This window comes from Pleurodeles waltl, chromosome 3_1 (assembly GCF_031143425.1).
Source record: "Pleurodeles waltl isolate 20211129_DDA chromosome 3_1, aPleWal1.hap1.20221129, whole genome shotgun sequence".
NCBI lineage: Eukaryota > Metazoa > Chordata > Amphibia > Caudata > Salamandridae > Pleurodeles > Pleurodeles waltl.
In genome coordinates, this window is record NC_090440.1 from 620,654,269 (window position 1) to 620,667,841 (window position 13,573).

Genomic DNA, 13,573 nt, shown 5'->3' on the forward strand with positions numbered 1-13,573 from the left:
GGACGTAGAAGCTGAGGCGTCTGTTGAGGTATTCCGGTCCCTTGTTGTGGAGGGCTTTGTGTGCGTGGGTGAGAAGACGGAAGGTGATCCTTTTGCTGACTGGGAGCCAATGCAGGTGTCTCAGGTGTGCGGAGATGTGGCTGTTGCGGGGTACGTCGAGGATGAGGCGGGCCGAGGCGTTTTGGATGCGTTGCAGGCGGTTTTGGAGTTTGGCGGTGGTCCCGGCGTAGAGGGTGTTGCCGTAGTCCAGGCGACTCGTGACAAGGGCGTGGGTCACGGTTTTTCTGGTGTCGGCGGGGATCCAGCGGAAGATCTTGCGGAGCATGCGGAGAGTGAGGAAGCAGGCGGAGGACACGGCGTTGACTTGCTTGGTCATGGTGAGAAGAGGGTCCAAGATGAAGCCGAGGTTGCGGGCGTGGTCTGCGGGGGTCGGTGCGGTGCCGAGGGCCGTGGGCCACCAGGAGTCGTCCCAGGCGGACGGGGTGTTGCCGAGGATGAGGACTTCCGTTTTTTCAGAGTTCAGCTTTAGGCGGCTGAGCCTCATCCAATCTGCGACGTCCTTCATACCCTCTTGTAGGTTGGTCTTGGCGCTGGCGGGGTCCTTGGTGAGGGAGAGTACAAGTTGGGTGTCGTCGGCGTAGGAGGTGATGATGATGTCGTGCTTGCGTACGATGTCGGCGAGGGGGCTCATGTAGACATTGAAGAGTGTCGGGCTGAGCGATGAGCCTTGAGGTACGCCGCAGATGATCTTGGTGGGTTCTGAGCGAAACGGAGGGAGGTAAACTCTTTGGGAGCGGTTAGCGAGGAAGGAGGCGATCCAGTCCAGGGCCTGGCCTTGGATCCCGGTGGAGCGTAGTCGGGTGATTAGGGTGCGGTGACAGACGGTGTCAAAGGCAGCCGAGAGGTCGAGGAGAATGAGGGCGACTGTTTCACCGTTGTCCATCAGGGTTCTGATGTCGTCTGTGACTGAGATGAGGGCGGTTTCCGTGCTGTGGTTGGTTCGGAATCCGGTATGTGAAGGGTCGAGCAGGTTGTTGTCTTCCAGGAAGGTGGTCAGCTGTTTGTTGACGGTCTTTTCTATTACCTTGGCTGGGAAAGGTAGAAGAGAGATGGGGCGGAAGTTTTTCAGGTCGCTTGGGTCAGCCGTAGGTTTCTTTAGTAGGGCGTTGACTTCAGCGTGCTTCCAGCATTCGGGGAAGGTAGCAGAAGAAAAAGAAGAGTTGATGACGGTCTGGAGGTGCGGGGCGATGATGTCGTCGGCTTTGTTAAAGATGAAGTGCGGGCAGGGGTCCGAAGGTGCGCCGGAGTGGATAGAGTTCATGATGGATTTGGTTTCTTCCGTGTTGATGTGGGTCCAGTTGTTGAGGGTGATGTCCGGGGAAGCGGGTTCAGTGGTGTATGGTTGGGTCTGGTGTCCGAAGCTGTCGTGGAGGTCGCTGATCTTGCGATGGAAGAAAGTGGCGAGGGATTCGCACAAATCCTGTGAGGGCGTGACGGCGGTGGCGCTGGCGCTGGGGTTGGAGAACTCTTTGACGATGCTGAAGAGTTCTCTGCTGTTGTGGCTGTTTTTGTCTAGTCTGTCGGTGAAAAAGTTCCTTTTGGCAGTGCGGATCAGGTGGTGGTGTTCGCGTGTAGCGTTCTTGAGGGCGGTCATGTTGTCCGCGGTGTGGTCCTTGCGCCAGGCCTTCTCAAGGGCACGACAAGTTTTCTTTGATTCTTTGAGGGTGTCAGAGAACCAGAGAGGTTTTTTGGTGTTGGTCTGTCGATGCGTGCGTTTGAGGGGAGCAAGGTTGTCAGCGCAGTTGGAGATCCAGTTTGTGAGGTTGAGAGCTGCGTCGTTGGGGTCGGTGGTGAGGGTGGGTTGGTTGGCGGCGAGAGCGGAGAAGAGTTGCTCTTCAGGGATCTTGTTCCACTGTCGACGAGGGGTGGGTTGAGTGCGGAGGTGGGAGGTCTCGCGTCGGAATGTGAAGTGGACGCAGCTGTGGTCGGTCCAGTGTAGGGCAGAGGTGTGGCTGAAGAAGATGTGTTTGCTGGCGGAGAAGATAGGGTCGAGCGTGTGTCCGGCGATGTGGGTGGCGGTGTTCACCAGTTGTTTGAGGCCGAGGTTGGCGAGGTTGTCGAGCAGGGTGGTGGTGTTGGGGTCGTTGTTTTGTTCCAGATGGAAGTTGAGGTCGCCTAGGAGGATGTAGTCCGGTGAGGCGAGGGCGTGCGGGGAGATGAAGTCGGCGATGGCGTCGCTGAAAGAGGCGCGAGGTCCGGGAGGACGGTAGACGAGGGATCCTCTGAGGGTGGTCCTTGGGTCGGTGCGAATCTGAAAATGCAGGTGTTCAGCGGCGAGGGGGGAGTCTTCGGTGGAGGTGGTGACGCTGATGGAGTCTTTGAAGATGATGGCGACACCTCCTCCTACTTGGTTGGTGCGGTCTTTTCTGGAGATCTTGTAGCCTTCGGGGATGGCGGTAGCGATGTCTGGAGCAGAGGAGGCGTTCATCCATGTCTCCGTGATGAAGGCGACGTCCGGGGCTGTGGAGTCCAGGAGGTCCCAAAGTTCAACGGCGTGCTTGTGGACGGAACGAGCGTTGATCAGGATGCACTTGAGGTGGTTGATGGCGCGTGGGCTTGTGGTCGTGGTAGTTGCGTGGTGGAAGATGCGTTTGCAGGAGTTGCAGGCGAAGGGTCCATGGGTGCGTTTGGGGTGAGCTAGGAAGCAGGTTTTGGAGCGCCCTGGGTTGAGGGCGTGGAGGGTGGTGGGGTCGTAGCGGATCAGCGGGGCTTGGGGGAGCTGGGGACCAGGGGTCGTGGCGCTGGGCGCGGGCCAGGCGCAGACGGGCGCAGACGGGCTTGCCTCTGGCGCGCCTCTGGCGCGCCAGCGGCGTGCCCGCTGCGCGCACCCGCTGCGCAGTCGCGCAGCGGCCGCCATAAGAGGTAGGAGGGGGGGGGAGGGGTCAGCTGGGGGCGAATGGGAGCTGGGGGGCGGGGGCGTGCAGGAGGTCGCGGCGGGAAAGCGCGAGGGAGGGGGGGGACAGGTAGAGTGAGAGGAGCTGGGGGAGGGGGTTTAGGGTGGAAGAGGGTGAGTGTTAGGAGGTTTGGAGATTAGGGAGAGAGATAGGAGTAGGGTTGTGAAGATAGGGGAGGGGGGGTTGTAGAGGTGGGTGAGGGAGAGAGGTAGAGTGAGAGGATAGAGAGATAGGTAGTAGAGGGGGGTGGCGGGAGGGGGGGAGAGATAGAGAAATAGATAGAGAAAATAGATAGAGAAGTCGATAGATAGGGAAATAGATAGATAGACAGATAGGTAGGTAGGAGGAGGTGGAGAGTGGGGGAGTTAGATAGTGAGATAGGGAGCTAGAGAGATAGGAAGATAGGAGGAGTGAGGGAGGTAGATAGCGAACGGGTTAGCTAGGGGTGAGAGAGGGGGAGGCGAGTGAGGGAGGGGGATGAGGAAGGAGCAGGAGGGCAGGCTCGGGGGAAGAAGACGGAGGAGGTAGAAGAGCCGAAGACAGGAGAACAGAAGACAGAAGAACAGAAGACAGAAGAACAGAAGACGGAAGAGCAGAAGACAGAAGACCAGAAGAACAGAAGACAGAAGAACAGAAGAACAGAAGAACAGAAGAACAGAAGATCGGAAGAGGAGAAGAACAGAGAAGAACAGAGAAGAACAGAGAAGAACAACACAGAAGCACCGAGAAGAACAGAGAAGAAGAACACAGAAGACCGGAAGAACACAGAAGAACAGAAGGGAAGAACAGAAGAACAGAAGAGAAGAACAGAAGAACACAGAAGAAGATTGCAGAGGGGGAGCGAGGAGGAAGAGACAGAGAGGAGGAAAAGAAGCAGGAGCAGGAGAGAAGGTGAGTGGCGCGGGGCAGGGCGAGGGGCTGGGAGGAGGGGGGTACTTACAGTTAGGTGGGTCTCAGGAACACAGGAACTCGGGAACTTGGAGGAGCTGCAGCGGCAGGGGGAGCGACCTACCCTTGGGTCAAGGGTCGCTACCACTGTCGCGCAGCGGCCGCCATAAGAGGTAGGAGGGGGGGGGAGGGGTCAGCTGGGGGCGAATGGGAGCTGGGGGGCGGGGGCGTGCAGGAGGTCGCGGCGGGAAAGCGCGAGGGAGGGGGGGGACAGGTAGAGTGAGAGGAGCTGGGGGAGGGGGTTTAGGGTGGAGGAGGGTGAGTGTTAGGAGGTTTGGAGATTAGGGAGAGAGATAGGAGTAGGGTTGTGAAGATAGGGGAGGGGGGGTTGTAGAGGTGGGTGAGGGAGAGAGGTAGAGTGAGAGGATAGGGAGATAGGTAGTAGAGGGGGTGGCGGGAGGGGGGGAGAGATAGAGAAACAGATAGAGAAAATAGATAGAGAAGTCGATAGATAGGGAAATAGATAGATAGACAGATAGGTAGGTAGGAGGAGGTGGAGAGTGGGGGAGTTAGATAGTGAGATAGGGAGCTAGAGAGATAGGAAGATAGGAGGAGTGAGGGAGGTAGATAGCGAACGGGTTAGCTAGGGGTGAGAGAGGGGGAGGCGAGTGAGGGAGGGGGATGAGGAAGGAGCAGGAGGGCAGGCTCGGGGGAAGAAGACGGAGGAGGTAGAAGAGCCGAAGACAGGAGAACAGAAGACAGAAGAACAGAAGACAGAAGAACAGAAGACGGAAGAGCAGAAGACAGAAGACCAGAAGAACAGAAGACAGAAGAACAGAAGAACAGAAGAACAGAAGAACAGAAGATCGGAAGAGGAGAAGAACAGAGAAGAACAGAGAAGAACAGAAGGGAAGAACAGAAGAACAGAAGAGAAGAACAGAAGAACACAGAAGAAGATTGCAGAGGGGGAGCGAGGAGGAAGAGACAGAGAGGAGGAAAAGAAGCAGGAGCAGGAGAGAAGGTGAGTGGCGCGGGGCAGGGCGAGGGGCTGGGAGGAGGGGGGTACTTACAGTTAGGTGGGTCTCAGGAACACAGGAACTCGGGAACTTGGAGGAGCTGCAGCGGCAGGGGGAGCGACCTACCCTTGGGTCAATGGTTTAGCCGTTTGGTTTTCCACATGGCTTGTACATAACTGGTTCAATTCCCTTGCAGATGTTAAAGAGAAAAATTCAGAGTCTGAAGTGTCCACCCAGGATTCTGACTTAGTGGGGATGGCTAAGTGGGTACACCAGAAATGTGGACAGCTGGGAGAAAAAGCCACTTACAGGTGGGCAGAGATTAGAGAGATTCACATTCCCCTGGGTTTGATAAAAACTGCACAGCACGCACAAGAGCAATCTGTCCCACAAACAGTCAAAGATCAGTTGGGGAGAGGAAAGTTACCAGTACAGATATGGCAAATTGATCAGGTTTTAGGGGGAGTGATTGCTGCAGATTACCAAGGAGAAATCAAAATTATGCTGATAACTAGAAAATAATCTGATTCATTCATACAAATTGGAGACAGAATGGCCCAAATTGTCAAAAATGCAGTGAATGTAGGTTTGGTAAAGAAGGAGTCTGCCCCAGCCCTTCTGACAGTGCAAGGAAAGGGAAGCTGTGGTGCAGCAGATAAAAACCTCAGTGCTAAGGTTTGGGTTGAAGCCCCAGATGACCCTCCAGAACCTGCAGAAATCATAACAAAGGGCCCCCAAAACGTCCTGCTGATTATAAAACAGGGAAAGGAAGAGGAAGGGCACATTTCAGATGACAAATGTTATTTGCAAGAAAAGTCATACTTTTTTCTTTTGCAGATCCTACCATGTTTCTCCACTGACCATGGGTGTGCTGTGTGGTCTCCCTTCGGGTGTGTGCATGTGGGGTCGGGAAGGGACCGAACCCCCAACCTGAACCTGATTGAGTAAGGTACAAGCACCATGGATCCATTTTGCACAACTGGTGCCTTCAGTTCAAGTTCAACTTGTTTGATTACATTCTTCCACTGAAACTAAGCAACCTTATCAGTTAACTGTCTGTGTTTTTTCGTGTGGAATTCTGACTTTCGCCAGCAAACCTTTCAGGTGGACCGTGCACCTTTACATGAGTAGAACTCATGCTACATCAAATTGCTATTTTAGAGACACTGTTCAATCAGTTATTATCCCAATCAGAGTATATAAGTTTCAGTCTTTTCTGTGTAGATGTATCTGATGTGAAAGGTTCAATATGTTAATCCACTTCCATTTTATAGTGATTGCTTTTATCATTCAAATCTGATTTGCTTATAATGTTTTTTGAGTTGATGTTTTTGTTTTTGTTTGAAATAAGAGGTATGAAACAAAAATTCATTGGTCATAGGGTGGAATGTGATGCTATTAATTGTGTTTGACCAATGACTTTGTGTTTCACCACTGCGCATATTAGTTGCTCAATGTTCACCAGTAGCACATTATGGCGGTCATTACAACATTGGCAGTAAAAGCCGTTTACCGCCGTGCAGAAGACCGCCAACACACCGCCGCGGCCGCGGAATTCCGCCACAGCTATTATGACCCACATTTCGTAATCCGCCAAAATTCAGACACCCACAAAAGTCCGCCACACCAACGGTCAGTTGGTCAGTGATAAACTAGCGAAAACAAAACTGACACCGTCACGCCAACAGAAATACGCCCACACTATCACAACACACAAATCCACGCGGTGGTCTTTCAACCGCGGTATTCCATTGGCGGTACACACCGCCGCACTCAAAATACACACACTCTTACAAAACACTACCACATTGGATAATTCGAAATACACACACCTGATACACATACACAAACCACTCCCACACACCCATTACAATATAAAACACACACCCACATCACCCACAAACCCCCAAGACCACAAATTCCGAAAGAAGGCCAGTGAGAGACACCACCAGCAAAAACAACAGCATCCACAGGCACACAACACCATCACCCACAGAACTTCCACGCACCTCACACAACACACCGCTACATATCAGCACACTTATCACCCCACACATCACCTACACCACCCCATGGCACGGCAAAGACACCCCAGGTTCTGGGAGGAGGAGCTCAGGGTCATGGTGGAGGAAATCGTCCGGGTAGAGCCACAGCTATTCGGAGCACAGGTGCAGCACACCTCAATTGCAAGGAAGATGGAGCTATGGCGAAGAATAGTGGACAGGGTCAACGCAGTGGGACAGCACCCAAAAAATCGGGAGGACATCAGGAAGAGGTGGAACGACCTACGGGGGAAGGTGCGTTCCGTGGTCTCAAGACACCACCTAGGGGTTCAGCTGACTGGCAGTGGACCCCCACCTCCTCCCCCACAACTAACAACATGGGAGGAGCAGGTCTTGGCGATTCTGCATCCTGAGGGCCTCGCAGGAGTAGGTGTCGGAATGGACTCTGGTAAGACAAATCTTAACTATTAACTATTAACTAATACATCCCCCACCCTACCTGCATGCCAGCACATACCCCCACCCTCACCCCCAGCACTCCAACTCCAACATCACAAACCACCGATCCCAACACCAAGCCCTGCATGCAACAACAAAGCATGGACACCCATAACTAAAGCATGCCCACTGCACATACCCATACAACCCCCTAAACCATCATCACACAAGGTCCCACACAGGAATGCAAGCACTGCGGTACACGGTCACCCACCCATTGCACACCATGACACACACAGATATAATAACCATCCTTTTATACCCCTGCAGGACCCCTACCCAATGTCACCGGACAGGAGGGTCCACACATGTCGACACCACCAACAGAAGAGGCCCACAGTGATGACAGCACCTCTGTCCAACTGGATCTAGATGACCAGCCCGGCCCATCGGGGACCTCGAGAGAGTCGGTTCCCCTCACACTGGCACAGGCCACCACAGACCTTCCCCCCTCTGGAAACAACAGCATAGCACCCACCCAGCGGGCCCATACCTCCGTCCCCAGGACACGTCAATCAGCTGTGTGTCCACCACTACAGGGAACCCAGAATAACCCACCACCCCAACAACAACAGGGACCTGGGGGCAGTGGTAGTGGGCACAAGGTCCAGGGGACGGAGGCCCAGGAACACAGGGGAACTGGGAGGGCTGCTGTGCGACAGGGGGCGGACAGGCCAAGGGAACCCACTCTCCACGAGGCCCTCTCCTCCATCATGGGAGCCTACCACCACTCCCAGGAGACGATGGCAACGGTACTGGCCAAGTTTCAGGAGACCCAGCGCCTGCAGGAGGAACAGTATTTGGGCTTCAGGGAGGAACTCAGAACCATCAGCTCCACCCTGGGCACCATCGTAGGGGTGCTGAAGGAAGTACTCAACACCAGGAGGGACACTGTGGCACTACAAGGGGCCACTGACACTAGCATGGACGATGAACTGCCCCCCACCTCCGCCGGCGCTAGTGGACAGGACGCCCGCCCCAGGACCACCACACCAGCACCCCACCCCCTGCAGAGGGAGAACCACCCCGCAAACAGTCCCTGAGATCCAGGACAAAGACAGAGCACGATGCCAAGACCCTCGCCAAGAAATGAGACCTCCCTGATTGTCATCCTACTGTCCCACTTTGTCACCCTGTCCATCCTTAAACTGCCCCAGCTCCACTTCCTATGCCCATTTGGGCAATGCACCTGTGAGACTAATAGACTGGACTCTGCCATGGACATTCCTCCGCCATCACCCCTCACCATTTCACTACCCCCTCCAATATTGAGCACTAAAATAAACACACTTAAAGCACAAAACAATCTGGAGTCTGTCTGTGATTTCGAAATAGTGTATTATCAATTGCAGTGACAAAATGCTCTTTCAATTATAATGTCAACATACCTATGTCACACAGCTCTAGTCCATGAGGAATCTAAGCAGATGTGACACAGTGGGATCCACATCTGTGAAATCGTAAGGGAAAGTGACAACTCAGTGACCATACACTGGGGAAAACGACAGACAGTAGTGTTCATGTCTTCTTCCTCTGCTTCCTCGTCTTCACTGTCCACAGGCTCCACAGCTGCAACAACACCGCCATCTGGATCATCCTCCTGCAGAAAAGGCACCTGTCGTCGCAAAGCCAAGTTGTGAAGGATACAGCAGGCCACGATGATCTGGCACACCTTCTTTGGTGAGTAGAATAGGGATCCACCTGTCATATGGAGGCACCTGAACTTGGCCTTCAGGAGGCCGAAGGTCCGCTCGATCACCCTCCTAGTTCGCCCATGGGCCTCATTGTAGCGTTCCTCTGCCCTTGTCCTGGGATTCCTCACTGGGGTCAGTAGCCATGACAGGTTGGGGTAACCAGAGTCACCTGCAAATGGTGAGGGACAACTGTTAGACACGCACTAACCTGGAGGGATATCCCCAGACCCAGACAACCATTCCCACTGACTTACCTCCATGTGCTCACCTAATAGCCACACATGGTGCCTCTGGAGTTGACCCATCACATAAGGGATGCTGCTATTCCGCAGGATGTAGGCGTCATGCACTGAGCCAGGGAACTTGGCATTCACATGGGAGATGTACTGGTCTGCCAAACATACCATCTGTACATTCATAGAATGATAACTCTTCCGGTTTCTGTACACCTGTTCACTCCTGTGGGGGGGGACCAAAGCCACATGGGTCCCATCAATTGCACCTATGATGTTGGGGATGTGTCCCAGGGCATAGAAATCACCTTTCACTGTAGGCAAATCATCCACCTGAGGGAAAACGATGTAGCTCCACATGTGTTTCAGAAGGGCAGACAACACTCTGGACAATACGTTGGAAATCATGGGCTGGGACATCCCTGATGCTATGGCCACTGTTGTTTGGAATGACCTATTTGCAAGGAAATGGAGCACTGACAGCACCTGCACTTGAGGGGGGATTCCTGTGGGATGGCGGATTGCTGACAACAGGTCTGGCTCCAACTGGGTACACAGTTCCTGGATTGTGGCACGGTCAAGCCTGTATGTGATAATCACATGTAGCTCCTCCATTGTCATCAGATCCACCAACGGTCGGTACACCGGAGGATGCCGCCATCTCCTCACATGTCCCAGCGGGCGGTGCCTATGAAGGACAACAGCGAGCACAGAGTCAAACAACTCAGAGGTACGTACCCACAGCTTACACAGAACACCATTCATAATAAAAAAATGGCCTGTATGTGTGTTGAGTCTAGGCCTAGGTATGTGTGACACAGTTGGAAATAAAGCCATGTGGGCCCCTGGAATGGCAGCTGCCTGACCTGTAAAGTGGGACAGTGGGATGTGAGCTAACTGCGCTGGCGTTGTACACCGTCGCGGTAGGCGATTGAAGACCGCAGCGCAATGCTGCATTGGTTAACATTGTACCGTATGGGTCCCAGGAGCCAATGACGATGTACGCCGGCGGTGACGGTACGCACCACCGCGGACGTGACCGCCATTTTCTATCTGTTCAATCACTCGATACCTGATCTTCGACAGGAGATGACCTACACTGCAAGTGCTGTTGTGACCTCGGTCTGGAAGAGACAATGGTTCGAGTGTCTGGGGAAAAGGCCCCTGCCTTCACATCGGAGGAGTTGGAGAAGCTCGTGGATGGGGTCCTCCCCCAGTACACGCTACTCTACGGTCCTCCAGACAAACAGGTAAGTACACAGGGAGCATGTTGTATGGGCTATGCCTGTGTGGAGAGGGCTGGATGTAAGAAGGAAGGGGGGAGAGTGATGCATGCATGAAAGACGGTGAATGCGTGTGCCACATGGCAAGGGTAGGGATGGGGGCCAATCACTTTGACGGTGCAGCTGGTAATAACTTCTCTTTTTCCACTGTACATTTCATGTAGGTCAGCGCCCACCAGAAAAAATATATTTGGCGTGCCATCGCCAAGGGCGTCCGGACCCTGGGGGTCTACCACAGACGGAGCACCCACTGCCAGAAAAGATGGGAGGACATTCGCCGCTGGAGCAAGAAGACAGCAGAGGCTCAGCTGGGGATGGCCTCCCAACGTGGGAGGGGTGCCCGTCGCACCATGACCCCCCCTGATGTTCAGGATCCTGGCGGTGGCCTACCCGGAGTTGAATGGGCGCTTGAGGGCATCACAGCAGCCACAAGGGGGTGAGTTTACTCTCATTCTGGTGACTTTGCGCGCAGTGGAGGTGTCTGGGTGGGGGAGGTGGGCTGTGGGTTTCCCTAGGCCAGGGCGAGTTCCGTAGGCAAGGCCCCTCCGTAAGGCAGGCCATGTGGCACCCCACCCCACCTCTGTAGAGTGCCAAGTACACCTAGTGATGCCCCTGTGTCATCTATGTGTGCAGATGTCGTCCATAGCCTTGTGGGCCATTTCCCAGGAATTGAACAGTGGAGCCCAAGAGCGCAGCGTAGTGCAGGGGGCTTCTGTGTCTGTCGTGTCCGCCAATGGTAGCGGTAATGCATGCACTCAACATGTCTTTCTTCTGTCTTCCCCCCCCTTTTTGTGGTCTCCCTGTTCTTGTGTGCATTAGCATCATCAGGCGGAGGAGCAGTGGCACCGGAGCACGAGGGAGCTGCATCCCACATGGCCCTGGAGGGCAAGACTACGGACTCAGAGTTCACCAGTGGGACGGAGGGCGAGGGGAGCTCCACGGCGGGGACAGGAGCTGACACCAGCGGCACGGACTCGTCCTCTGATGGGAGCTCCCTTGTGGTGGCGGCAACATCTGTGCCCCCCGCATCTACAGGTACAGCCGCCACCCCCCCTACCAGCACTGCCCTCCCAGCAGCCCCTCAGCTTTTGCCCCGTGCCCGCTCACCCAGGAGGGTGGGCATCACCTTCGCCCCAGGCACCTCAGGCCCTGCCCCAGTCACCCCTGCTGCCCTCATTGAGGAGGCCATTGACCTCCTCAGGTCCCTCACTGTTGGGCAGTCTACCATTCTGAATGCCATCCAGGGTGTAGAGAGGCAGTTGCAACAAACCAATGCATTCCTGGAGGGCATTCATTCTGGTCAGGCGGCCCTTCAGCGAGCTTTTCAGACTCTGGCCTCAGCACTGATGGCAGCCATTGTCCCTGTCTGTAGCCTCCTCCTCCAACTTCCTCCACCCAGACCCAATCCCCTCTACCTCAGCCTAGCCCAAGCACACCTACAGACCAGCATGCACACACGTCAACACACAAGGGAAGCTCAGGCAAACATAAGCACCACACATCCCACAGGCACTCACGCAAGAATCACACACATGCAGACACAACAACATCCACTGCCTCCACTGTGTCCCCCTCCTCCTTGTCTTCCTCCTCCCTCCCAGTCTCGTCTACACTCACACCTGCATGCACTACCTCTACAGCCACTATGTCTCTCTCCAGCACACCCACTGCCACACCCCACCCCACTCACGTGCAGTCACCACCCCACTACCATTCACACGTCCCCTGTGTCCTCTGCCAGTGTGTCTGTTACGCCCCCTCCCAAGATACACAAACGCAGGCACACACCCACCCACCAGCCATCCACCTCACGACAGCCTCCAGCGCATGCACCTTCACCCAAAGTCACCAAACGTACACCTCCTACAACCACCACCTCTTCCTCCACTCCCAAACCCCATCCAGCTACCCGTCCCAGTGTGTCCCAAAAACTTTTCCTGTCCAACCTTGACCTCTTACCCACACCTCCCCCACCCCATCCATCTCATAGGTCCCGAACTAGCACCTCAGCCACAACATCTCCGGGACCAGTGGTGCCTGTAGTCACCGGAATCTGGAGTGCACCGGCCACCAGGGCAGCCAGTGTGGCACGGAGCCACAGCACAGACAGTCCCCCACCTGTGAAGCATCCGAAGTTGGCCAGTGCCCAGCGGGAGAGGGGGAAGACTCCAGCCACCAAACCCACTCCCAGGGGTCCCGGTGGGAGTGTGGAGTCAGCTGTGACACCTTCCAAGGTAAATCCGGCAAGTCTGGGAAGAGCAGCACGGCTGAGAAGACCGCCATCATCCCCGATGCCCAGGAGCCCACCTCCAGCACTAGCCCAGCTGCCCAGGAGGCCACCGCCAACACCAGCCCAGCTGCCCAGGAGGCCACCGCCAGCACCAGCCCACCTGCCCAGGAGGCCACCGCCAGCACTAGCCCAGCTGCCCAGGAGGCCACCGCCAGCACCAGCCCAGCTGCCCAGGAGGCCACCGCCAGCACCAGCCCACCTGCCCAGGAGGCCACCGCCAGCACTAGCCCAGCTGCCAAGGAGGCCAGCCCAGCTGCCCAGCAGGCCACTGCCAGCACCAGCCCACCTGCCCAGGAGGCTACCGCCAGCACCAGCCCTGCTGCCCAGGAGGCCACCGCCAGCACCAGCCCAGCTGCCCAGGAGGCCCCCACCAGCACCAGCCCAGCTGCCCAGGAGGCCACCGCCAGCACTACCCCCACTGGGCTTTGAAGTATCGCCAGCAAAAGCCCCGCTGGGCCATGAAGGACCGCCAGCAAAAGGCCCACTGGCCCATGAAGGACTGCCAGCAGCTGAGACCCTGCAATGGAGACCGCCATCTCAAGCACCGCTGAACAGGGCACCGCCGTCTCAAGCACCGCTGAACAGGGCACTGCCGTCTCAAGCACCGCTGAACAAGGCACCGCCATCTCAAGCACCGCTGAACAGGGCACCGCCATCTCAAGCACTGCTGAACAGGGCACCGCCAGCACTAGCCCAGCTGCCCAGGAGGCCACC